Here is a 26,677-nt window from a genome sequence, read left to right on the forward strand (position 1 = left end):
AGTAACAGAGCAATCTAGGGCTTCCACTGCTGCTTGAAAAGCTAAAACAAAAACAAAGGGGGGCGATTTTTGTTTAAGTGCTATTCTTCATTATCTAAATTATAGGACATCCCAATGACATAAAAATACAACCAGCTCAATAGACTTACTTCTGAGTAGACATGTACAGAATTGTGCTGCTAGCCTGAACACAACCCTCTGTCTGCTAAAAGACATGGGTGGCCAAAGCTGTGCTTCAGTCCTCACTGGCACAAGGATCTGAGTGGTGAGAGTATCTGACAGACAACTCAAGTTAGATTTGCCTTCCTTCCCTTCAAATAAAGCTATTCCAAGCACACAGTTGTGTGTGGCTGCTTGTAAAAGGATGCACATGAAAAAGGCTAGAAATGCATTTTTAAAGACTGTCTGAATAGAACCTTTTTCCAGAATCCATTTAAATGGATAATAATCTGCTGCTATCATTCTCTTCAGAAAGGCATGAGGTCAAGCTTGCGCATTCCTAGACTTGCAGGCTCTATCCAGCAATGGTAGTTGTAGGAGGCCAGATTTTTTGGCGCATAAAGATGACAGAAGCAGGCTACAACCCTAGTTCCTACAATTTCCATTCACCTCACAATCCACCGAGTCAAGAGAAACAAGGACTAGATGCAACGGGATTTGGAGGGGGAAGATGGAGGTTCAGAATTCTCGCTCCATTGTGAAGCAAACAGGAAAACACTGGGCACACCACTGCCTACGAGAAAAACCTCTCACAAGGTTTCGTGAGCATAATGGAACAAGGATACAATGCAACACTCAGGTTAGAGCAGGGTATTGTCAGAAACTCAGATATATATGCTACTGTAATTGCCAAATAGCACCTTAAACTGGATTGCAGTCGCCACAACAGAATGTCTAGGCACGGATCCCTCCCCCGCAAGGGAAGTTGATGTTGTTGTTAGTCATTTCATTTCTATTCCACATTATATTTTAAAGAAAAAAATCTCAAAGTAGTTTACAACACATTAAATCATCATATAAAACAATGCATTATAAATTCAAGCTTTAAGAAAAATATTTCAAATACTTCTCTAAGTGACATTTTGCTCTCCCATATTTATTTACCTACTTAATTTATATAGCTGCCCCATAGCAGAAGTACTCTAGGAAGCCAGTGGGGTGTAGTGGTTAGAGTCTCAGAGTAGGACCTGAGAGATCATGAAGTTCACTGGGTGAGTTTGGAGTCAGTCACAGTCTCTTAACCTCCCTCACAGGGTCATTGGAGGGATTAACTGAGAAGTCACGTGAACCATGCACTCCTTGGAGAAAAAGGTGGGAGATAAATGCACTCAACGTTTCTCTTGCCATGAGGCTTGACTGCTTGTACAAGGCTTTGAAATTCTACAGAAAGCTTCCTGTGGCCCCATGGCTACAGCTTGCCTATCCTTGGGGTACAGTGTGAAAGAAGTCTAAGGTTATGAGCCAAAGAATCATTAAGGCTAGCTCTTTGTACTTAAACTCCTTTTGAAATAAACAGGAGCTTCAAACACAGATTTTTACATGTCGTGCAAGCCCAAGAATACAGCAAGTATTTGGTGAACATCCCAAAGACATCTCAACATGAATCCTATCCCAACATGAACACAGTTACATGCTTGGTGTGAATTCAGGAAAAGCAAGCCATGGTAGCTAAGTGGGTCCTCGGCATTTAGAGGCCATGTGTTGCAAAGAACAAGGGAGATCTGTTGCATTCTTAAGAGGAATTATGCTGACAAACACAACAATGAACAAGATGTCCTTGGTCTGAGCCAGCAGCACTCATGCTCTTAAGGGAATCACCAAGGAGACACCAGCTGACCACAAAAATCTAGGATTGTGGTGCTACCCCACCATATTGGCCATTAGGCACCAAGTGTGAACATAGCAAAGCAGGACATGGAAAGAGGATGAGCAAACACACAAATATATTTTGCAGACAGGAACTATGGGAGTGGCATGATGCATTATTTTTAAACACCAAAGGTCAGGAGAGATGCAAGAGCTCTGTCAGATAAAAGGGCCTAAATTAGCTCTGTATGTCTCTTTAGCTCCTTGGAATAGCCATTAGATCACATCACTTCATCTTCCAGTCTAGCTGAGGTCAAGCCACGTTTAATTCATTATTTTGTGGTTGCAGCAGAAGATGGTTGAAAAGCATTCCTTATTTCAATTCAAGATATGTTTTTCTTCTTAAGTAAGTAACAAGCTTTTAACGTAGTAAGCAAATTGTTCCCCTAACCAGGTCTGTACTCTCAAAGGCAAGGAAAAACAAACAAAAAACAGGAAGACCACAAATAGCAGAATATTGGGAGGGAGGATTATATTCTAAGTTATAAAGGAAATATTTTCAAGTAATAAAGGAAACATCAAGGACTGTAGTTTCTATTTAGTGTGGTCCAATGTGAATATTAAAGGAAAGCCACATGAATCCCATTACTTTTAGACTATTTATAATGACTTACTGCTTGAACTTTTGACTAGTTTGATAGGTCCAATAAATCGTAAGATGCTCAAAGAGAGTTCCTCTAAGGGGAGGGGGGTCACCTAAATGGATTTCCTGAGAGGGCTGCACAAATACCATTCTTGCTCTGCATCATGTAGCCAAAAGATTCTGTGCTTTCTAGGGTGCACACTCCATTCACACAGGGAAATGAAGCAGACTAATAAGCCAGCCAGCATTTTGTGTGTGTTGACCATGCACACAATAATCTATGCCCAAGAAGCCTCTGCCATGAAGCAGAACCCAGGAGTCTCTTCGCAAAAGGGCAGCAGCTTTGCAGCACAGCCCAGGCTGCTTCTAATTCCAGGTTCAGCCTTGCTCATCTCTATATATGACCGGCTTAAGACTCTGGAGAGCCATTGCATGACATAAGACAATTCTGGCAGCTTCCTGTGCTCCCATCATAAAAATAGTTCCTCTACCGTAGATAGGTGTTGACGCTGACGGCAAAAGCAAGGAAGACCCACTGACTCTTGTCCAAACTGCACTGAAAGAGGAACAAATATCAGTTAAGTAGCAAGCCCATACATCTCTCCCAGCAAACAGTCTGTGCAATTAACAATCCAAAAACTATGACAAAAATGCAAGCAGGTGACAGCTTGCTGTGTTTGCAGACCAGAATGTTTCACCATCTGTAGTGAGGGGGGCGGGAAAATTTTTCAAGCCTGTGGGCAGCAGCTACTCTGAACGCAGGCAGTACAGCAGTACCAAGACAAATTCCCACGTCCTTTTTTATTACATTTATATACCTCCTTTCCTTCAAAGTGGTGTACGTGGCTCTCCCCTCCCCACTTTATCCTCCCCACAACCTTGTGAGATACAATAGGTTAGGCTGAAAGAGTGAGCCTGGCCCAAGCTGACAAATTCACCTCCCTGACCGCCACACTGGCCTTCACTGGCTTTGCCATCTTACCTGCCAAAAATGCCTGCTATGTTTCTACCGACAATTTACGTAACTGTAGGATCCATACTTAGCAGATTACTACCACTGGCTAAGTCATCAATATGAGAGAAACACAGCAGGAGAAAATACAGCATGGAGTTCAGAATGACTGCTTCAATCCTCCAGATCTAAAACCATTGAAAAGCTTTGTAAATTGCTGTCTGACCATTCTCTGATATTTTACCACTACATTTAGTATTGTTCTTAATTAAATAATCTGGCAACAACAACTACATTTTATATCCAACCCTTCAACTTTCAAGTGAACAAAGCAAAGCTGACAGGTCAATATGAAATTATTTTCTATGAAATACAAGCAGAAATACAAATACACATTATGTCACTCTTCTTATACTTTAATAATAATAATAATAATAATAATAATAATAATTTATTATTAATACCCCACCCATCTGGCTGGGCTTCCCCAGCCACTCTGGGCGGCTTCCAACAGTAGTCCATCAAACATTAAAAGCTTCCCTAAACAGGGCTGCCTTCAGATGTCTTCTAAAGGTCTGGTAGTTGTTGTTCTCTTTGTCATCTGGTGGGAGGGCGTTCCACAGGGTGGGTACCACTACCAAGAAGGCCCCTGCTTGGTTCGCTGTAGCTTTGCTTCTCGCAGTGAGGGAACTGCCAGAAGGCCCTCGGTGCTGGACCTCAGGGTCCGGGTAGAATGATGGGGGTGGAGATGCTCCTTCAGGTATACTGAAGAGCTGATGGGACAAAGAGGTATTCAGCTGCTGTTTGAAGACATGTAAGGGAGGACAGATGACGCGGGTGGCGCTGTGGGTAAAAGCCTCAGCGCCTAGGGCTTGCCGATCGAAAGGTCGGCGGTTCGAATCCCCGCGGCGGGGTGCGCTCCCGCTGTTCGGTCCCAGCGCCTGCCAACCTAGCAGTTCGAAAGCACCCCCGGGTGCAAGTAGATAAATAGGGACCACTTACTAGCGGGAAGGTAAACGGCGTTTCCGTGTGCGGCTCTGGCTCACCAGAGCAGCGATGTCACGCTGGCCACGTGACCCGGAAGTGTCTCTGGACAGCGCTGGCCCCCGGCCTCTTGAGTGAGATGGGCGCACAACCCCAGAGTCTGTCAAGACTGGCCCATACGGGCAGGGGTACCTTTACCTTTACCTTTAAGGGAGGACAGACTGATCTTAATAAGGAGGGAGTTCCGGTTTCCAGTTCTGCGCAATGGCGGTGGCTCTCTCACATCGGAGAGAGGCTCAGACGAAGGGGAAGAGAACGTTAAATCATTCTCTGAAACCTCCGAGGGTACAGGGGAGCAGGCTGACCTGCGGTCACCTCACTGACTTGCTCCCACATGGGTCAGCACGGGGGTGGACAGTGTTGAGTCTCTAGCACCTTCGCCATGATGCAAACCCTCCTGACTGCCATCAAAAGCAGAGGTTCTCCTAATGATTGGCTGGTAATTGGCATTAAGTAAAGGAGATGTGGACACTAGAACTGTAGACTATCCAGCTGCATTGAAGTGAGGTTTGAAATCTGGAGAAGATTTTATTCTGTGTTGGTAGTGGTGGATGGAGGAGAGGGGGGCTCTCCGCTATGTTTTATATTATGGAAGTTCTTAAGTTTATGATTTGGCAACCCTCTCCAAATACAAGATTTAAAGAGATACATAGTAAATCAAACCATCCTCACTTGTAACTTTGATATTTAAAAGAAGACTTAAAGCAGTGTGGGTGGGGAGCCTGGCTGTTTCGATGGATGTTGTTGGAGACTAGAGCTTATTCCTCCCCCTCCTTAAAAAAAGAGACAATGGACTTGAACATAAGTTGCATCTCAACCTCTCGTTAATAGGAATGACATTGGCCAAAGGTGCTGCTAGCAGAGGGACTCAAAAGCAGTGGTTGGTTTCACCAGCGATATATTGCTAAGTGAAACCACCATCCCACTCTGCATAACCAGGTTGAAATTTGGAAAAATCAATAAAAATAATTGACACACTTAATAAGGATGAAGTTCCAATAGGACACCACCATTTAGGAGGCCCCATCCTGTGTGGCAGTAACACACAAAGGGCCTTGTCTTGTAGATCTTAAATCACTGGTTTCCTGGCACTGAGGAAGGCATTCTTCCTTCAAGTACTTGGGTCTTAAGCCATACACAACACAGAGCCACACATGCATATTTACATTCACTTGAAGATGCAGACATTATCAGCATTTCCAGCTGTAATTGGCAAGCCAGGGAAAAGCAGGCTTTCGGCACTCCTAGCCACTGAAGCCACATTGACAGTACGGAATCCTGGCTACACCCGTGAGCAGCAGTACTACAAAGAAGTACAAGCCCTCTTTCGCCTTCAAACTGTAGGACATGATATATAATGGGCAGAGTGTTGAACTGGGACCAGAAAGAAATAGGTTCAAAAAACCATATAGCCAAGAAGCTTACTAAGCAAGTTTTGCTCACACTAGAAAACACTACGAAAGCTTTCATAAGCTGCACAGAAGAAATACAAAAGCAGTAAAAATAAATATAGCCAGGATTGCCGCTCTAAGCATACATTAATCTCCACACATACACACAAAAGAAAAACATATTCTAGAAATAATGAGTTCAATGTCACAAGCTACATTTTTCATTAACTTCTCTGCTTAGCTGAAGTCCTCTTTAAAAATTTACATTAATAAAAAATATTTTGCATAAACATTTCTACCAAGTAAATTAAATCAATTTGCTTTAAGGAAATGCAGTATGTATTTGTTGAAGACCAGTCCCCCTTTGACCAGAAGGTCTCATAGCAACATACATACAATAGTTAACATGGAAAGGACAGAAGAATCAAGTTCTTGATGCATTTATCAGGATTAATATACACTCACATTCATATGAATTAAACAGGTGCTCATAACAAGACAAACAAAGCCTACATATATGAAAATCTAAAATGAGAATAAAAATTTCATAGGGAGTCTTCAAACATTATAATTCACGCATATCTTTAATATGTTTTGTGTTTATACCCCCCCACACACACACACTCACACAAAATAAAAAATACAAAGTGCAAACGACGTTTAACAAATCATTTGTGGGATTGGCTGTGGTACCCAGTCAAAGGCGCCAGCGTTTCCTGCTGTGTAATGTGTGAAACAGCCCTCCAATGGCCATTTAAACAGTGAAAATGGGGACATGGGCAAAAGAGAAAATAATTGGAGTCAGAATTTTAAATTAGAGGAGAAACAATGCAAATTTAACTCCAGAATCAAAACCTGAAATGTTCCCAAGGGCCGTTTCTCTCAATATATATGAGAGAAGAAGAAAAAGCCTGCACTGCTTTGGTTGCTAGCTACAACCTACTCACTCGTCTTGCAATAATCCCACAGACTTCAAATAGAGTGCTTTGGAGAAAGCAGTTAGTGGATGGCAGCCAAAAACAACGCTACTGCAGTTATTTTGGAATATTTACCCTACACTGTGAGGCAAGCTATGTTCTAAAAGGTAAACACTTACTAAAAATAAATACCTTAAACAGGAATGAAGGGCAATAACTATTCAAAACCTAAGTTGCTTAGGACACAACCTCTGTCCATCCACAAAGTAGCTGGTAGTTTTCTATGGTGTTGCCAAAAGCGGCTGACATTGTTTAGCTACCAGAAGAACGAAATGGAATCACTGTGTAACATTGCATCCCATGCCAAGTAACATCTGTATACACCATCAGGGATTCCCTATAAAAGACATCTTGTTTGGACTACATTATCTTTTCACATTTTATCATGATTCATTCTACTGTTAATTCAAACATAAAGTTAATGATCATCAAACAGAGCTGTCTCTCCGCTCTCACTACTACCATACAGTACACAAAGGAAATGTTTGCAGTGGGAAAAATAGACATCTATGCAGGCGACAGGCTTTACTTAGGACTATTTCGCTCCTATCCTATTTGCACATAAAGAAACAGATACCTGGAAAAAGAGGAGCATGATTATATTAGCCCAAAATTATTATGGGTGAATACAGATACCATTTTGTACGCCCGTCATCTGGAATGCTATGCCAAGCATTAACAATGCAGTTGCTTTGGGTTTTGACATTATTTTGAAAATGGTTTTTGGAGATAGGTTTGATGAAAAGAAATTTAATAGACACACGTGTGGTGAGAATTCCACTGCGCCCTTGTTCTTAAAAAATCAACTGCTCTGTGACAAGACCACATGATTCAGCTCCACAAGGTCACAGGTTCTCTTCCCACCCTTTTCCTGTTAAACTGCAAACATGAAAAGACAGGGCTCAAGAGCCACAGAATTTTATTCAGCAACTGATCTCTATGAACTATTGCTCAGTGAGCTTTAAAAGTACAGCTGACGCACTGTGAAGTAATTGCAAGCAACCAGCCAGAGCAATTCCCTAAAGCCTAAAAGGCTAAATTAACTGAAGGATTCCTGTGAAGCATCCCAGTGTCTCTAGGCTGCTTCTTGTTGTATAAGCTTTGCCTCGTGATCCTGGCTGCTAGCAGATGGCCCCCAAAACTTCTCCAGCATCACGCTGTCAATTAAACAGTGTCACTAGTTATATTTACAAGCCAGTTTCCAGTGGTAGGGGGGAAAGATCTGCCAAATCCTCTTTTAAGGCTGATGCCCCTTGACAGAATCATTATAGATGGTTTGCTTTTTCCAATTTCTGTGTGACCTTGTAACTTACTACACAAAACTTGCTTGATGTTTTTATTCACACAGTGGTCAGTTCATAGCATATATCTGCAGGCTTCTCTTACAAGTCAATGCAGGCCAAAGTGTCTATTAAATTATTGAAAGGCCTGGTCACACATCGTATTAAACCACAGTTCAAAACAAACAACAGTTTAATGTGAATGTGCAAGCTGCTCAAATGTTCTCTGCTCCTCCCCCACTCCAAGAACCAAGCTTATGACAAACCATGAGTGGTAACTAAGGTTTGTTCTTGGCTCACAGCTAATGGCTTGTTTGGAGAGACACGAGCCCAGGTTCAGACATTATGACCAACCAGAATATGGCTTGTTTCCTGGCAACAGCAGGACAGGTGGAGCTGCTGAGCAATACAGCATTGCAGCAGCAGTCTGTGCAATGAGTTAAACCAAAGTTTGCTTTTAGCTATGGTTTAATGTGATGTGCAAACTCATCCAGCACGTAAGAGACTAGTCTCTTTCAGATCTCATCTCTACAATGATCACACTTAGGGAGGAAACCCCCTTCTCTCAACTGCACATCTGTACTATGGCGATTAACATTGACCTACCTTGCAGAGTTGTTGTGAGGATAACTGAGATAAGGTACTGATGACCAACAATGGTGCAGATTCAATTAATAGCACAGATATTGTAGCCCCATTGTCTCAGTCAATTATCCCAAACCAAACTGACTTTGATTCAGACAAATATATTTATTAGTGGCCAGATGCACAATGTCAGATGTTTGAAAATGCATGTGCTACAAAAAGCAAAGGACAGCACCTGCATTTAGAAATCATTCAGTTGCACATGCCATTTTTGCCCACGGGTCCTAAACACAAGGATACCCAAGGCACTCTGTGGAATTTCAGGGGTATCCAAGACAATGGAGCAGAAAATGCTCTGAGTAAAAAGGACAGGCTTCAAACTTCTGAAACACATTGAAGCAGGGATGAGGAACCCATGGTGGCGCTCCAGAAGTTGCTGGACTCCCTTAGCCCAAGCTAGTATAGCCAGTGCTCAGGGATAATGGTAGCTGTAGTCCAACAACATCTGGAGAGCCACAGGTTCCCCAATCCCACCTAAAGTGTCAACCCACTAAAAGATTAACAAGATACACACCTCTTCATTTCTTTACATAACTTAAGTTCAGCACAAGTTCCAACTACAAATTACAGTAAATCAAGACTGACATTACCCAAGATGAATAGCTTCCAACTACTTAGGCCAGTGTTTCCCAAACTTGGGTCTCCAGCTGTTTTTGGACTACAACTCCCATCATCCCTAGCTAGCAGAACCGGTGGTCAGGAATGATGGGAACTGTATTCCAAAAACAGCTGGAGACCCAAGTTTGGGAAACACTGACTTAGGCAAATACATTATAATATATAGTAGGAGTGTGGTTCTTTCTCTGCCCTTCACTCTTAATAGCTTAGGTAACATGGTAACTTGGTTAGCTAGGGCTTTTCCCAGACTATTTGCAAAGCTATATGATAAAGATGCAAAGTCTTCTGCCCTGCTTTTCAAGCCGTAAACATGTCCAAAAGACAAAGGCGTGTGTGCAGACTGGCAAATCAAGCACATGTGCTTTGGGGAACTTGCAGGCAAAGCTACTGTAAATACCATGCTTTGGGCTACCAATTCATGCTGTTGAACTTTCATTTAGTATTGCATTGCATTTGCGCTGTTCATTAACAACCTCCACCCATAAAATCATTTTTAAAAAAACCTGAACAAATACTGCCCTCAAGTAGAACTGAGCTACCCAAACGAAGGACTGGAATTCCCTGTGAGTAAATGAAGGCAAACTGTCGCTCAAGTGGATTTTCCTCCAGTTATGGTCTATTTCACAGCTGCTGTAATGCCCAACAGCTGAAATGTTTAAATCTGCTTTTTATATTAGCAGCACTCAGTCAGAGTTGTTTTGAGACACAGGCGTGAGTGGTTTGCTCTCAAGGGGATCTCATCACAATAAAAGTAATTGCAAGAATCTTTCTTATTTCTACACCAGGCAAGCAGTTTCAAGCTAACCATAATTGCCTTTCATTTCAACCAGTCTCAGCTTTAAAGGAATAACTCAGAATTAGATCTGTTGTACAAATTAAACACTACTCGCATGCTGGGAACTGTTTGGACAGGAATAATACAATCAGCCTGAAGCAAAACTGGCAGGATTGTATATGCACTCCAAGGCACAAAGGAGAGTTTGAAGGTCCAGCTTTGCTCAGAACAGCAGTCTATCGGGGTAAGTGACCAACAGTCATTCTTTGACTATTCAAACACACTTTTTCATACAAAAAAAGAAAAAGAAAATTGTTTGCAAAAGTGAATGTTTTCAGGACTGGGAAAACACAGTAAAGCATATGTAAGTCTGTACAAATGAAGCTGTTTCAAATATGGTTGTATTTCTAAACTACAATTATAGACTTTGTTATACTCTTATTTTAAAAGGCACAATACATGTCCATATATATTGGGTGGTATTCAACTAAGTTTTACTCAGAGTAGCCCCAGTGAAATTAAACAACATGACTAAGCTAGGCCCATTGATTTCAGTAAGTCTCCTCTGAGTAAAACTTAGTTGAATACCACCCACTATGTTCTGCTGTGGTCATCTTGAGAACTATGCTGCATCAAGTATTTATGGTCTGCATAACAAATAAACAGAGCTGAAAATATGGGGCTAAAGTACATAGGACAAGATTCTTAATTTATTGCATACCCATTTTCTGGGGTTCACAATGTCTCGTGCTATATTCATAATGCAGCAGTCCTACCCACCCCTGGATCTTCTCTCCTGACATAGAAGCCCATAGATGCATTGCATGCCTGAGTCACTCTAAGGGCTTCTGAAGTACCAAGTGACAAGCATATATATATTTGCCCCAGCCCTCTTCTCAAGCACAGATGTGGCGAGGGATCATTCCAGCAGTTGCACTGCATTCGAAGGGCCTTCAATCTGCAGGGACGATCTATCACTCCCAGCCCCAACTATACTTAAGAAGAGAACAGAGATGATTCTTTTCTGTGCTGTGCTGCTTTCTGAGCTGCCAAAAGCAGGGCCAGCCCAGGACATTTTGGCATTTGAGGCAAACCACAAAATGGTGCATGCACAACCCAGACAGGGAAAAAGGAGAGGGTGAAGCTCTACATCAGGAACAAGGAAAAGAATGAAAATCTACACACAATGAGTTCCTTGGAGCAGTGTTAGAAACTGGGATGGGAAAGCCAGGAGCCATGTGGCTCCTGGGACCTAGGTTGTGGGACCAAAACAAACAAAAAAAATTGCTTCCCCGCTACCAGACCAAGCAGCCCCATAGCAAAATAAATAAATAAAAAATGCTGCTGGGTGAATTGGGGGTCTGAACTCTACCCCACCAAGCACCTGATTCACAAGGCAGCACAACAGCAAAAAAAAAATTCCTGCCAGGTGATTCACGGGGTCTGCAGGGTAGCAAAATAGTTGATTTGCTCGGCAGCAGCAAAAAACAAATACGAGTCTTTAGCTGCTGCACTACTGGGTAAATCATCTGTTTTGCAGGGTAGTGCAGTAACAAAAGACAAGTCTGCCCTGCCCAGTGCCACCAGGCACTGAATCACATGGCCAGGGAGGTAGAGATGCTAGGTGCCAAAGGCAGCACCTGGAAATCTCCATCCAGTTGCAAAATGCTGATTGCCAATCACAAAATGCAACTGGTGCCGGCTAATTTTGAACCATGCCTTGGAGGCCGGACTTGCTGCCCTCTGTATACTGCCACCCAAGGCAGTCACCTCACCTTACCTCATGGAAGGGCCGGCCCTGGCCCCAAGCACCTTGAAAGTGCAGAGGTTTGTTCCTGACCCAGCACCACATTTTAGTTGTTCCTCTCGACCCTTTGCTAAAATCATGAGGCAGGTTTGCTTTTCCGAATAAAAATATTTTTTAAGCATTCATCTTACAACAATCCCCACAGAAGAGCAAAAACCAATTGAGTTATCTCTGTTGAAGGAAGCTACTTAAAGTAAGGGGTTTACAAAACCATTCTTGGAAATAGAAGCCAATTGTATTATCTCTTCTCTTGAGGATAAGCCCAGGGCAAAATCACATTGCAAGACAACTAGGGCAAAATCCATTTATGCTACTGGCTATGAGACAGTGAACACATGCCTGCTCTTTGTTAGTACAGCAATATCTAAACTGCAAAAATTGCAACACTTTTTAACATCTTTGTACTTACAGAACCCAAAGAAAGAAGAAAGATTTTAGTAGTTTGTTTTAATGCAAAGCATTCACACATGAAAATGTGTGAGTGAGAGGTAGACAGAAATACATTAAGAGAAGAAGAAATGTTGTGAGCATCAGCACACCTTTTCAGTCCTATTCTCCTCATAAGGCTGGACTGGAGTTGGTCAGAGCTAGGCTGCCATTGTCTGCTCCAAAAAATGGGTCCTGTTCTTCCACAGCTTCCAATGCAGTCATGAATACAGTCATGCAGATTCTTCCATCCCAGCATTACAATAGGACAAGCCGCATCACAAAACAAAGGATGCCTATGAATAGCCATCCTAAAGGTATTTTCTTGAATCACCTTTAGTTTTCAGTGGAGCCTAACAGCAAAGTAATTCAACTGTAAGCCACCTTCTCAAATAGTCTCATCAGAATGTTTAAGGCCCAGCATATACCTCTGAATATACAAGACTGGAAGAATCATAGCTGTCAACTTACAGATTTGAAAATAAGGGACCAGCAGCCAAAATAAGGGACCTGCAGCCTCACCTGTTCCAGGCACTCCAGTCCTCCTGCAGTCTGGTCAAACTCATGCTGGTAGCTTCGAGAACACTGTCCAACCAACTTTGTAACCAGAGGTTCAACTGAATAGAATCTGAATCACATGCACCACAAGGCCTATGCAGCCTCAACTTAAGATGGATCCCTGGCCTAGCTTTGCACTGCAAAATTTGCAGCAGCATGTGCAACAAAATGGCGCCCAGCATTCAAAAACCCCCTCAGCTTGCATTAACTAGCCACACACAAGGCATGCAAGCTCCACCCCCCAGTCGTTCTTAGACTTCTTATTGGGTGAGCAACAGGGCAGGGAGGGAGGGAGAGGAGCTGCTTCCTTTGAAATTTAAGGGACATCATTTAAGGGACATTTAAGGGACATCCATCAATAAGGGACAGCAGCGGGACATGGCGCTGGAATAAGGGACTATCCCTTCAAATAAGGGACACTTGACAGCTATGGGAAGAATCCTGCCAATGATGACTGAGGTGTTCCACTGCTGGTCTTTCACATCACAGAACTTGGGTGTACATTTTGACCTGTTTCTGTAAACCAGCTGATCCTAAGTGGTCCCCTCCATATTAACATTTGAAGCTGCCTTTTACCAAGTTGGAAAATTAGTCCATTCAACCTAGTAATGTCAGCTATAACTGGGAGCAGCTCTCCACAACCATAAGCAAAGATATTTCCCAATCATGCTATCAGGCATCCTTGCAACTGTAAAAAGGCCTGAGGATCCATTTCCAAACTTTTGTGTACAAAAGCTAAGCATTCCCCCACCGCCAGTGTGGTATAACGGTCAGTGTGTCAAATGCCCACTGAGCCAAGTTCACTGGGTGACCTTGGGCCAGCCACTGTCTCAGTTCATCATATTTCACAAGGCTGTTTCAAGGATAAAATGCGGAGGCAAGAACCATGTACACCAGGCACCCCCAACCTGCAGCCCTCCAGATGTTTTGGCCTACAACTCCCATGATCCCTAGCTAACAGTAACAGTGGTCAGGGATGAGGGGAATTGTAGTCCAAAACATCTGGAGTGCTGAAGGTTGTGGATGCCTGATGTACACCTTTCTTGCGTTCCTTGGAGAAAAGGGGGGCCTCCTTGAAGTAAGTATTGTAGAGGCAGAACCATACAACCATCTGCACTTCAAACCAACATATTTAACTTTAATTTCTTTCTGCACAAAACCTTATAAAGATTCTCCTGTTAAAAATCTGAGACATCTTCATAGTGCTGTTCTACTTAGCTGGGAACCACAATAGTGAGACATTTAACCTCATTCAGCTATGTACTGTAAACCAGTATCAAGTGGCCAAAACACACTGGTATTTAACTAGCACTAGCAATTAACAGTGGTACCTTGGGTTATAGACGCTTCAGGTTACAGACTCCGCTAACCCAGAAATAGTACCTTGGGTTAAGAACTTTGCTTCAGGATGAGAACAGAAATCGTGCTCTGGCGGCACAGCAGCAGCAGGGGGCCCCATTAGCTAAAGTGGTGCTTCAGGTTAAGAACAGTTTCAGGTTAAGAATGGACCTCCAGAACGGATTAAGTACTTAACCCAAGGTACCACTGTAATCATGTTCAGCATGTCTACACCGATGCTGCACTGGTGCTTATTATTATTAACATATACATTATGAAACCATGAGCTGCATTTCCAAACTCTCAAGGACAGATGCCAAGGAGCCATAACTTTGTGGCACATGTCCATAACATTTGGACTTTGCACACTGTTAACACCAGTTGTAGCCCTGACTAACACAACTGCTCCATAAAGCATGGAGCATGCCCCTGGCTTTCTGGGCAATCAGATCACATATTCCACTTCACAGGATGATTTGCCAAGTATTACAGGATTTTATTAAATACAGACAAACCTTTTGCATGAACAAGGAAGAGATAAGGCATATAGCTGTGATCTGTTTTACATGAAGCATGTCTTTTCAGGACAGTTAACCTCATAGCTCCTGTTTCCCTTGGACAATTATCAGAAATGTTACTTGAAATCTGAAGCACTTTGGCATCCATTCTTTTCCAGTCAACAGCCAAAGAAACAAATGGAACATCTGGGAAGCTACAAGTGTGAGAAAAAGACTATATGCCCACAGAGGAACAATGCACAGCACAAGGAGACAACCACAAAATTCATCTGGATGGCAAGACTCATTTATGGAAAATTCCAACACAGAGACACAAAATAGAACATGACAGCAGCTATGATCACTTTTTCCCTTACAATTTGGAAAAATAAATATAATTTAGACAGCCACCCTCCCTCGACTGAGACAAAACCAAAAAATACCAGTCAGCTTGCTCATCTGGGTAAGAACGAAGAGGCAACTTCACAACATCACAAGGAGTTTTCACAGCTGAATTCCCTTTGCAGGGTATGTCATTAAACTAGTCAAATGGGCCTGCACTGGAAAAGTATCAGAAGAAAGAGGACTGTGAACATTATCACAGCAGTGTAGATGGGAAAACACACACACGTCCACCACCATCCAATCTTCAAATTAGAGGTAACCTGCTGGCGAACACAGTTCAACATGGTAAGGCAACTGGGTGAAATTTCAACCAATTCTAGTAATTTCAACCAATTCTAATTACACACAAACAAAAGCCATGATACTACTGTAGATTTTCACTCTTAACGACATAAATGGATATTTGTTTGTTTTCATTTTATTCTCACAAAACCCCTGTGAGGCAGGTCGGGCTGAAAGAGAGGCTGGTGGAAGACTGTCCGGGGGGGGGGGGAATTTTGAACCCTAGCTCAACTCCAGCACTCTCTGAATGCATCACGCGGATGTCATGAACATGATGTGAATTCTGGTGCATCATCCAAGCACTGTTTCCACATCAATTAAGTGTTAGGGCTGCAGTCCTACACTTGTGTGGAAGAAATGCCCACTCAATAACACTGGCACTTACTTCTCACAAGGCTCTAATTTATAAAGTCCAACGAACTTAAAAAAAATGGGGGGGGGGACTTCTACTTTATTTATTTCAGCTCCACTTCTAATCTAGCCACAGGCTTCTCACAAGGCTAATTGGCTGGACAGTAATCCTCCGTTTAAGCACCCATTAATATGGGTTAATACTTATTCTGCTCATTACCTTAGGAAGCAGGTATTGTTTATGAAGGACTGTGAAGATGAGTGTTGACAAATGAGGCCTCTAGTTCACAAAGTGGTTTTTTTTCCCCCAGTTGCTTATATATATTCAAATAGTTTCAGATCATTCTATTCATTATGATTCTAGGTAAAAGTGTTCACAGTGAATTTTAACATTGTACAGTAGGCTAGCATCTGCACACACCAACACTTCCCTCTCTATCCTCCATCCAGGCAAGCAAAGGGGATTATCAGAGTTCAAGATCACATTCCAACCAGGCAAAAACACTCAAGGAGGGTACAAAGCAAGGCTGGAGAAAGGTGTGCCCCCAGAAAGCCCCAACAGCCAAACAGAGAGTCCGGAAGGGCTGTACTTGGCTAGGAAGCAGAGGGCTGGAGTGATGGGAAAGCCAGTGTGGTGCAAACACATGGGCAAAGCCAAGTGAGTTTCCCGTCGGTATGCCTGCACCACACTAACCTCCCTGCTGCATCACCCATTCCCCTCTTTCTTCTTGGGGAGCAGCAGTGAGTCAGCTCTCAGGAGGCAAGATGAGCACTGCCACCCCACCTCACCATCTGCTACTGGGTGCAGTTTGATGTAGGAACCCCAAGTTCAAATCCACAGCTATCCTCTTTGTGGTTTGGCATTGGGCAAGCCACTGGTCATACAAAAGCCCTCACACATTTAAACCCAACATGGAGGAATTGTGGGACTGCATGGGCTAGCCTCCCCCTCAACACTGACTTGTCCACCAACAAGGCCTCACCAACCATGAGAAGGGAGCGTATGGACAGAGTGCCTCCAACAGGATTGTGGGGAGAGAACCCTGGGCCAATCTGGATCGCCACGTGCACACATATGGAATTTTACATGTGTTCTTCCAACAAATGCATAGTGCCCCTTCTCAGGCTCACAGTAGGGCCAGCATAACCCCGTAAACCCCCTCAACATGTTAGAAAAATTCATAATGTCAGCTAAAAGGTAAAACATAATGAATACTTTAAAATAAGATTGACAAACTGTTGTGCAGTCCCATGTAAAGCTAAAGTACACATCATACAGGCAAAGCCCGCAAAATCGAACATAATCTTTTATATTTTATGTTTTTAAAGAAATTGAATATATTGACGTATACTACTTTTGAGATACCAGAGAGGTAACACCTTTTAAAGAGCTATCTTTAGGAAGGGAAACAAATGCACTGAATATCATTTAACAATGTGTAAACCATTTGCACCATGATTATCAGATTACTACTTTAAAAAGGTATCTTCATGTTCCGATACACCTAAAGCTGACCCCTAATAGTACAGAGGCATGACTGGTACAACTTGTGGGGTAAGCACACTACTACTGCAATCTGCACCATCATGGCAATGCAAAACACAGCTTCCACCACTACATGCATCAAGGTCCCACAAAAGTCACAAATTCCATTTCCCCACAAGCACAACAAACTTTTGCACTGGGCCCAAGTACACAGGCCAGCCAAAGTAAATAATGAGCACTTCTTGTGTTTAAGATCCCTAAACATTTTCAAACCAGCAGTTTTGGTCAGGGCTGTTTCCCTTTCAGAAGGCTTCTTAATATTCACTGCTTCCAGAATATTGCTACAGGGGATTACACACACCCATGCTCTTCTGGACACTCCCAGCAACACCAAGACCCCCTTTCCCAAGAACTCTCATCTGGGTTGTAATTTGGTGAAGATAAGAAACAGCAGGAGCACTTTCAAGTAGCAGGGGAGAGACTCTTATTTGGCAATACTCCAGTGAAAACAGGGCAAGGCCCTGCTCTGCCAAGCCAGAAGATTCGGGGAGGGGATGGCAAAGAACACCCAAAAATCCCAAACAACTGGATAACAAGCAAGTCAACCTTAAGTAGGCCCTATATATAGAGGGCACACCATTACATTCTAGCTGCTCAAATGCAGAAAGACTCAAACTACGATGTGTAACCTACAATGCAGTTAAAAAAGAGCGGAATCAGGGGCAGAGAGCAGAAGGGGAAGGCATCATTTGCACGCACCACTGCTGTCTGTAAATCCTTGTGATATACAGGCCCTCCCACCCCACATACATTCCAGCTGCCATGGTTAGGCTGGTAAATGATACTCCTTCCCCCTGCTCACATTTCACTCCAGGCCAATCATAGCGCAAGTAACTTAGGGAGAAGCCATTTGTTTTGCATCCCTCATTTGCCTCATAAACAAAGAGGCCCCAGGAGATATCCCTTTGACACCTTGAAAGTAATCCTCGCTTTCCCACAGGGGGTGCGGGAATGATCACATTCCAATTTCATAAAACTGTAGGACAGAACTAGGTCACCCAGTAATTGTGTAGCCTTAAAGGGGCAGCCGAGTTTGGATTTCACTTTGAAGTCTGAAAAGGAGGTCAACATCACAGGAAGGGGTGGGGGGTGGGGAAGAAAAGGCAGTCTTGAGGGGACATCTCCTCTTTTGACATGCATACCATCCATATGAGAACCTCACGCTGTGGCCCTCATTCCTGAAGGATTTATAAATAAACGCAGAGACTGTACAAACGTACATAGCTGGGAGCTTTACGGATCGAGTCTGAACATTGTGAGCATTTCACACAGGGCTCTGGTTCCCCCCCCCCCCCAAGGTGCTGCCCTAACACGCATCAGGCTATTTCCTTTAACATCTCCTTCTGCGTAACCAGTGCCTCCCGGCTGGAAGAGGTGGGGAGAACACACACAAGTTTTCAAATTGTGTTCAACTTCTGGTCGGTCCTTGAAAATACATTCCGGGTTTCCTCAGTAAGATCAGGCAGACAACTTGCCCCCCACTGCCAGCTTTCTCCTGCAGTGTCCACCCCAGGAGCACATGGGGACCTTCAAGGATGCGCTCTCAGGTGATATAGGGCAATGGTGAGGCCTACAACTGGTGCCCTGCATGAAGCGACTTGCATTGTGCTCTGTACGTGTCCCTGGATCCATTGCAACATGCAAGCCCAATCCATAGAGATTCCTCAGTAGGCAAGGGTTTCCTAAAAGAAGGTTTGAGAACCCCTGAACCTAAAAATTGTAGTGTCTCAGATAATATTTCTGAAGGCAGCAGCCGCCTCACTCTCTTTTGGTTTCATCAGGAACTTAGGGCATTATGAGTGAAATCCTAGTGGCATTTGTGTTGACGGCTTAGGCAAGAATCTTTTGAAGTTGTAAGTCCTGGACGCTTAATGGGCAGGTCCATTGGCAGATTCCAAGAACAAAACAGAAATTGCTCAGGAGTGATATGACAGGATAGCAAATTTTCAGGGTTAAGAATACACTGGCAGTTTTTCAATGAGGTGTAGTTCTGAAACCAGAAATTAGATTGTTCCCTCTGTTTAGCTGGTATATGCGACAATTTTGGCCATGTGTATACTTAAAATTGCAGATGCAACACAATCTCTGAAATCAGACCTGTTTCATATAGTTTATAGGACTGTAAGACATAGAAAACTGCTAAGATTTTAAATGCATACTTAATAGCTGTGGAACAATTAGACCAAAATAGATGAGCATCAGTTCTGAAATGTGCCAACATGTAAGAATCAGTCATTTCAACAAACCAGTGTTGAAAGTTATCACTTAAGAAGACTGCAGATGGGGATTCACATAAAGGGATGCTCTGCCAAGCAAAACATGCCCGACATGTGGAAAAGTTGGGGTATTAGGATACAATCCCCAAGATGCAAGTCTTAAGACTGCCTTAGTAAGAACTAGTTCTCAAATATGCGACCAAGTGCAAAGTTGACATTCAGCCTTCACCAGTAATTTGTTTGCCCTCAGCCGTTTGAGGAGGGTGTTACAACCATATCTCCCAAACAAAAAACCCGAAAAGCAACATAGGAAACCTGAAACATACGAAAACTAAACCTTCCACAAGTATAAAAATCCTCTTCTAGAGCTGGCAGTCACTTACGACTGTTACTGTGCCCCTTCTCATCCAGTAAGAGTAAGAAAATGTTGGGGTTTTGGAAGAAGTGACTCTCACTCTCCTGGGAAGGAAATGAACCATCCAAGCAGGCCCCCGTCATGGGAAGGGGGGGTGACACCTTTGGGATCCTTGTTCCCTCAAATGTATCTTACCCAAAACTGCAGCTTTTGTTTACCGATATAAAGGGGAGGAGGGGTGCTGCCAGTATTTCACTCCCAAACCTCCAGCAACAAAGAAAACTGCTCTTGGCTTGCAAGAAGTGTACAAACTGAGAAATTTTTGCTGTTCACCACCTTGGGGCAGTCTAGAAATGTTTTTATAAACAAATAGGCACACTTTTTTGTTTAAATTGTTAAAGGAATTTGGCAACTTCACACTTCTTTAAACAGGGCCTACGTTTCATAAAATCTTCCCTTTCACACCCCCAGTTCCCCCACATCTCCAGTTGTGGGCTTCTTCCATTGTCATGGACTATGGAACAGCTGCTGACAGCAATACTGAAACCAGTATGGATGAAGTGGAAGCAGAAGGCGCCCAAAGAGAACCTACACCTCTCAAAATAATTTTCCTGCTTAAATAACTTTCTCCTTAAAAAGCCTAAGCTCTCCAGGTGAGAGACTAACCAGCCAGTCAGCAGACTTGAGCCAACTGTTCTGTTTTGAGCTACTGAAGTAAAATCCCATCTTTTCCACCTCCCTGGCACTTCCCACTTCCATCTGCCCTACTCACCAAACTTCCTGTGGGCTTCAGAATCAGCAGTCCCACCTTGACCACCACGCCTGAGGAGTGCTAGACTTCAGTCTCTAGGGTCTTCCAAACACTCACTATTTTTCCTGGTGCTTATGGGTGCAGGGTATAAGGAATGCTAGCAGAGTGCAAGGGGGCCGTGGGGGTGTCCAAATAAACACTTGCACCACGCACAGACAAATGCCTATCTTTACACATCCAGGGTCAGTTTATCTTCCACAGTAACAGCACCCAGAATTCTTTAGTTTTTCCCTATATAGAGAGAGAAACATTCACTTACATGTGCAAAGCAAAGACGACCACAATTCACGTGGCAGTTCAGTGTGTTTCTGAAAAGCAGTTCTATTTGCACAGCTCCATCCTTGCTCACACTAGAGTGTAACAGAATGTTAGTAACTATACACTGTATATTTAAAAGTGTGAGAATGTTACAGTACATCAAGGCTTTTGACTTCAGGTATATTTGACTGTTCAGAATATCTGCACTTATGAGCGCCTTTGTTGTTGCACTGAAGTTTCAGGAATAGAGATGTTTATTTTGCTGATCACTTATGCCCTTCTGCATGTTCTACAACCAACAGTTCGCAGTGCATATTTTACTGTCAAAACCTTGAATGAGGCTAAAGGAAAAAGAACTAGCAATGCTGACTGTGCCATAAATCCTTAAAAATTGTCTACAGATTAAAAACATGAGGTAAATTTGAATCAGTCACTCCCCATAAATATGGTTTAGAAAACTGCTTTAAGCTATCCTTTAGAATCAGAAAAGCTACTTATGAAGAACACTGGATACCACACAGGCATTCTGCCATTTAGTCAGCTCTTCAAAAACAGCTTGGGGTTGCCAGCCTGGGGGTTTGGCCCCCATCTCTCCTGCACACATTACTGAAAACAGATAATCTCCTAAAATACCATCCAAGAGTCCACTCTGGTACCAAGAGAATAGGAAAGAAAGAAGATGTGGCTCTTCAGCTGGCAAGACAGGACCCACAAATGGGTTGCGCTAAGCATTTAACTTGTGCGCATTCAGCTTCACGTGCTTGGCAAAAAATAATAAAATAAAAGGGGGCAGGTACAATCCCCAGAACATAGCATCTGCCTAAATTGCGGGCTTACTTTATACTTAGTATTTATGGATTTTTTTTTTTTTAGTACTTCCAGTTCTTGTCAACTTCAGCATCAAGACACAGGGGAATAATCTTAGAATCATACGCTTTCAAACACTCCAAGACACTTTATATATATTATCCCCATTATCTTTATAATATGAGGTAGGGTACCTCTACAGTGGTACCTTGGGTTACAGACGCTTCAGGTTACAGACTCCGCTAACCCAGAAATATTACCTCGGGTTAAGAACTTTGCTTCAGGATGAGAACAGAAATTGTGTGGAGGCAGCAGGAGGTCCCATTAGCTAAAGTGGTGCTTCAGGTTAAGAACAGTTTCAGGTTAAGAACGGACCTCCGGAACGAATTAAGTACTTAACCCGAGGTACCACTGTACTTCTATACTGAAGGGGTCGTGATGTCCTAATGACCGTGACTAAACTTGAAATAGGAACCCAACAGCTCACACTTTTAGCCACAAGACAACAGCCCCAGATGTAGTGCTCAGTGAAAATGCCACCACACCATCAGCAGGTGTTACGTTAATGTGCAAGATAGCCAAACTTCTGAGCATCGGAATTTCCCCAGCGGACTCCTTAAAGATGAACCTACGCTCAGCCAAAAGCCTTATCGAGCAAAGATTAGCAGACATTGAAAATCAACACAACCTCTCCAGGGGTGGGGGTGTCTGCTCCCCCAGGTATCACGGAATAACCCCACCACTTGGCCTTCCATCATACATGTCATCTCTTTCATCTGTACCACACCGACTTGCATTTATTCGTGCAAGGTTCAATGTTTTCCCATCGAACCTGCTGAGCCACAGATTTTCCAAGGGTTTGGTGTCTCCGCTATGCGAGTGTGACGGGAAAACAGTTGAATCTCTTCCACATATAATGTTCAACTGTCCCTTACATAGCATAGCCAGGACTAAATTCCTGGGTCCTGCTTTACTGCGCTTGGTTGGCAGGCCCGTTGAGTCACATGCCGCACTGCTTTTGCAGGATACAGATCCTTCTGTAACTCTGCAGGTGGCGAGATTCCTGAATGTGGTTAATTCACACACAAAAACCACCCAAAAAAACAACAACAAAAAAAACACTAATCGGACAGTTATGATGAGAGTGCATGATGGATCTCGTCTCCAGTTCTCCTTTTTCTGTGAACCGTCCCTTGGATCTTTCCGGGCCCCAAGCTGTTATTTGTCACTGCTCAATGACCCATCCTTGCATCGTGGTGTTCCCCTTCTGTTGTTAGACGTATTGGTTTTTTATGCTTCTGTGCTTTTATGTTTGTACATATTTTATGGGCTAATAGCCGTAAATAAATTTGAATTTGAATGTGCAAGATATTAGTCACAAGTCAAGAACTTGACAGGGCCCAGCTTTAACAACTCTCTGGTCTATTACTACTCCTTATGAGCTACCACTCTACATGTGAGGGGCACTCACACATTTGGGAGTCCTCCGTGTCTAAGGATGCTATTCTTAGTTGCTCTGTGTGGAGTGACGGTCTGAAACAGAACAGTATGATTTTATTGCTTTGGCTCGTTGTTACTGTATTAGGCTTTTTACCATTTTATGTTGTGAACATTATCCGGTTGATTTTATCAGGTACTACATGCTGCATTCTGAAACAAAGTCTATTAAATAAATGAATGAACTATTATTTGTATCAATAAACTTGTTAGCCTGGAGTCTCAACAGAAAGATGAATCTGCCTTGCACAGGATACCACCACCGTGCTTCTTTCACTGCAAACCACTCTGTATCCCTACTACAGCTGTGCAGGATTGCCTCTATCCATCACAACAAAGCTTTATTTTTCAGTTCCCTGGGCTTCCCTGCTCTTTCTTAGAGCCAAGATTCTCAAATGGAAGTTGCAAGTCACTTGTAGGTAGGAAAGACAAACATTGGGCCTGCAAAAGTGATCTGCTGCTACTGAGGACCAGTGTCCTCTCTCTCTTTGAAGCCCGGGTGAGGCACTCCAAATGCAGCAGATAACGGAAGGAACTGCTCAGTTCCTGTCTTTTGGGTCAATCTGGAGCAAACAAGCAGACCCTGTCGCCAGGAAAGAGAGGACAGCGAAAGGAGTCTCTATTTTCCAACTCCACAGAATTCATATGCATCAACATTTCTATGGGCAACAACCTACACACAACTCCCAACAAAACAGATGGTTAATATAGGCCTGGTTTGGGGAGAGGGAGGGTACAATTCAGAAGACGGATCACCGTACTTTTTGCTCCATAAGATGTGCCTGACCATAAGACGCACCTAGTTTTTAGAGGGGGAATGTAAGGAAAATAATATTCTTTAAAGGGAGCGCTGAGCAGAGCCTGTATGCATTCCAGGCTCTGCTCAGGGCTCCCTTTCATGAGCCGCGTGGAGCGTGTGTGCCGCTCTTGGGGGCTTTTCCCTGAGGAGGGAGAAGGGCAGCCCGACAGTGACGGAGAGTCTTTCTGTCAAAAAATGATTTAAATCAAGTCTTACTGACTAGTAATTCAAATCGTGATTTAAATTGATTTGATTTAAATCAAATCCACCCTGCTGGGATCCAAGTCACTGGGAATAAACAGCTTCCCAAAACTGCATTTTGCACAAGTGTAAAAGCGTGCAAGTGTTATAGGATTTCACCACAGTTTACACACACACAAAGACATATGCTGCATACATCCCAGAGCAGAGGTTAAAGACACCAAACTGAACCAACAACCCAACAAGCAGAAGCTTCAAAGAGAAGCTTCAGTCAGTCTTTATTTTACTCTCTCCCAACTTTCCTCAGATGGTGCCGCCCAACATTTTTACTGGTCAAAAGAAGGTGGGTTTGTTTTGCTCCCGTGAATAAGCAAACGGCAGATGTCTAGCTGGAATATATGGCAGCTTCCAGTTTCACAGGCAGGAAGAGAAATAAAGAACTCTGTGTTCGCAGGAGCCCTTGCTCCCCACTGGGCAGAGACAGCAGAAATTTGACAGGCTTTAAAAGCAGCAGAAAACATAACAGTATTAAAAACACAAAGTAAGTACCTATTGTACAGAACAACCTCTCCCAAAATAACCCTTATCCCAAATTAATAAAACCATGACATTTTAATTCAATTAAACTGCAGTTCTCGAGCCATTCACACACTGCTGTAGCCAAAACAAAAATCAATGAGGCTGATCCAGAAGGAATCTGGAAAGTTCACTTCCACTAGCCTTGAAACTCCACTACAAGTATGGGGTGTGATTAGGCATGTTGGTTTTTAAAAAGCTACCAACTTAAATTAAACCTCAAGCAAATTTTTATTGGCACCAACAGACCCGACTAATAAACTTCTTCCCTCTAGTCTAGTGAAACATAGAACCTTAGCCTGGGAGACATTAAGCCAGCAGCCAAAAATATTCTCTCAAGCATGACAAGGTTTTCACAATATCCTGCTAGATCCCCACCTCTGCAAGATCACCTTTTCCATTTAGCACCAGTGTGAACCTAAAAGTAGGCCGTTCTTCCCAAGCTGCATCTGACCTTAGGAGGAGGTCTTGAGCATAGACCTTCCTTAAAATCTCCCCCCCTTTACCAAATCTCATCCATATTCATTTTTAATATATTTCCCCATGCTTTCATCCACAAGATTTTCCACAAACACGCACACTACATTCATTGCCCAATCATCACTGCTTTGAGAAAAGACTCCAATTTCTTTGGCGTGTGATCAACCTGTTTGGATTCTAACCTGCAGATTGGCTCCCCCCTCCCCCCTCCCCAGGAAGGATCCCCCCCTTGCCCGCCTTACCGATCCCACCCCAGGCTTCAAGTTTACATTTCTCCACCCTTCGAAGGACTCGCTCCTTCCCCCGCCTTCAGAAGATCAGCCCCCATTAAGGACCCAACTCGGCGCTTCCTGCCGATGGCCAACAAGTGGGGCGGGGGCGCCTGGCAGCCCGGTGCTTTAAAAGCCAGAACCCGGAGGGGGGGGGAGAGGGGGTTCCAGGATGAGAGAGAGAGAGAGAGAAAGGGAGAAATTAGGCAGCATCCCCAAAGCAGCATGTTTGCAAGTCAGGAAAAGCAGCCGGAGAGCAGGCGAGCTCCTCCTGCACACGAGGAGACCCACGGACTTACCCAAGTCGGAAGCGGACCGGGACTTCCAGCAAAGAAAAGGCCTCGCCCCTCTGCCCAACTTTACAAAGCCATCCCCCCCCCCTCTCTCTCTCTCTCTCTCTGTCTCCTTCTCGCCCAGCTCCTTCCGCCTCGCGCCCCGCAGGATCCCAGCCGGAGCAGGGAGCCAGGCGGAGACCCACGTCACTCCCTTTTCCCAGGCTCCTCCCGCCCCCGCCCCCGCCAAGGGAGCGGCCCAAAGATTGGAGAGGGAGGACGTCACTCGCGGGAAGGGGGCGGGGCTGGAGGTCTGGCCCGCCTCCCCATCGACATTCCAGGATCCCGGGAAAGGGGGGGGCGGGGCGCCTTTGCAGCGTCCGCGGGGAAGAGGCGGCGCGGGGAGGAAACAGCGCGCAGCGAGTCACTGGGATGTTTGTCGCGAATGCAAAGTGCAAACGGGGATCTTTACTACCAATGCAAAGTCAAAACTGGTTTTAGAGTTTTTCCATTTTGAAAATCATTTTCCCCTCGTAGTTTCCGAAACTGCATGCTCTCGAGGCGGGTGGGGAGAAGAGCCCCAGGACTTCCAGCAACTTTAAAAAAACATGTGTTGTCCTGGAAGAAATCTGCCTGCTCCAGGCCATGTTGCGGGGGGGGGGGGATTGGAATAAGGTTGCATTTTAACAGCCTCCCCGCCGTTTGGCCCATTCCTTCGCCCTCGCGCTCCGCTTGCAAGGTTTGCTCTTCGCAGTCCGGAACTGAAATTAACTTCAGTTTGGTTTTACAATGGAC

General features: G+C 43.8%; 1 protein-coding gene across 1 annotated transcript in view; it reads right to left on the reverse strand.

The window, feature by feature from the left end:
- PPFIBP1 (PPFIA binding protein 1) overlaps nt 1-26,073 on the reverse strand; it is a 126,057-nt gene extending 99,984 nt beyond the window's left edge. The window contains exon 1 of the mRNA XM_079993573.1: nt 25,910-26,073. The gene's annotated coding sequence lies outside the window, so the exon portion shown is untranslated. The remainder of the gene's footprint in view (nt 1-25,909) is intronic.
- Nucleotides 26,074-26,677: the final 604 nt, after the last annotated feature.

This window comes from Podarcis cretensis, assembly GCF_951804945.1.
Source record: "Podarcis cretensis genome assembly, chromosome: 10".
NCBI lineage: Eukaryota > Metazoa > Chordata > Lepidosauria > Squamata > Lacertidae > Podarcis > Podarcis cretensis.